The sequence below is a fragment of the Pygoscelis adeliae genome, unplaced genomic scaffold (genome assembly GCF_000699105.1).
Source record: "Pygoscelis adeliae isolate BGI_AS28 unplaced genomic scaffold, ASM69910v1 Scaffold815, whole genome shotgun sequence".
Lineage (NCBI taxonomy): Eukaryota > Metazoa > Chordata > Aves > Sphenisciformes > Spheniscidae > Pygoscelis > Pygoscelis adeliae.
In genome coordinates, this window is record NW_008824802.1 from 175,771 (window position 1) to 177,221 (window position 1,451).

The window sequence follows — 1,451 nt, forward strand, 5'->3', positions numbered from 1 at the left end:
GGCGTAGCCGCGGCAGTTTTCCCAGGCGAGCCCAATCCCGTCTGCTGACAACGGCAAAGCGTGTCACGCCGTGAGCCCGCGCCTGTTGGGCAGATAAATATTGCATGTGGTTTTTGAGGTCCGGGGAAGGCAGCGGGCGCCTGTGCCTGGTGGTAATTACCTATTGATTGCTCCGCTTACAAGGTAAGCACCTCCACACCGGGAAGGGCAGGGGGGGAATCTGCCCAGCCCTGCCAAAGAGCTGGGGCATTAGCACCAAGCGAGGAGCCGGAGGTGTGGAAATGACATCTGTGAGTCCTTCTGGCTACAAGAAGGGTGGGTATTCCCTTGGGAGGGGAAGGGCCATCCCTGCAAATGGGGACCCGGGGCAGCTGGGATGAGGGGTTTGGGGTCTGTTCTTCACCCTGTGTATCCCCCGGCTTTTATCGCAGGGGCTGCCGATGCTGTCTCAGGTTTTCCCTCTGCCCTCGCAGCGCGCTTTGGCACGCTGCTCTCATTTTTGAAGGCGAATCCTTGCTTTGGGCACCTCTTCAGCTCATCCCCCTGAGCCTGGAGCAAGTGGGGGGTCAGTTTAATCCATTCAATGCACATTTTCTTCCCCCACCGCAAATTCGAGCAGCCCCGAAGTGAAGGAGGACGAAGCAGGATTATACCACAGGGCTAAAAGCTGGGTGCATGAACGGCTCCCATGACGCTGGATGAGGAGTAAGGTTGTCACTTGGACAAGCTGCTCTGCCCCGGTGCGGGGGACCAGAGAGGGCAATCCCCGTGGCTCTGCAGCGGGAACATCAGGCAGAGCCTCCTGACCTTTAAGGAGAGGGAAAACAAAATAGTTGATGAAGCCGCGGATAAATATCACTTGGGTTTCCAGCCGCTGCAAGGCACGCCAGCCGGCGGGGTGGCTCGGGGGCCGTCGGGACCTGTGGCTCATTGTGGGGCAGCCCTAACGCGGGTCGGACTCCCGTCGAACGCAGCCCTTTGAGCGCATCCTTGAGTCAAGGGCTCTGCCACGTCCCTGGTCCAGGGCCCGTCTGCAAGCCCTGATGGTGCAGGGTGAGCCCAGCACCCCGTGCTCAGCACCGCACCCGACGCCCCAGCCCAGGGCTTAGCGAGACATCGGTGTGAGCCCCGCTGTTCCCCATCGCCCCCCCGATTCCTCACCCCGGATGAAACCCCAGCAGTGCCAGGCTTTGCTGGTGAGGGACGTGTGCTCCGCCATCCCGACACGCACTAGATTGCGATGCCGCAGCCCAGGGCATGCCCAGGATTGGGCTTAATTGGCAGATCCGGAGATCGGCTAGATCCAGCCTGGGAGATTCCCCCATGGGCCAGAAGTAGCCCCCAAAACAACGCCAGCCTCCTCGTGCAGCCACGGCATCACCCCAGAGAGGGTCCAGAGGGGCTCAACCCCTCCTCGGTGCTGAGGGGGGTCCCGCTGCCCAGGGCTGGGG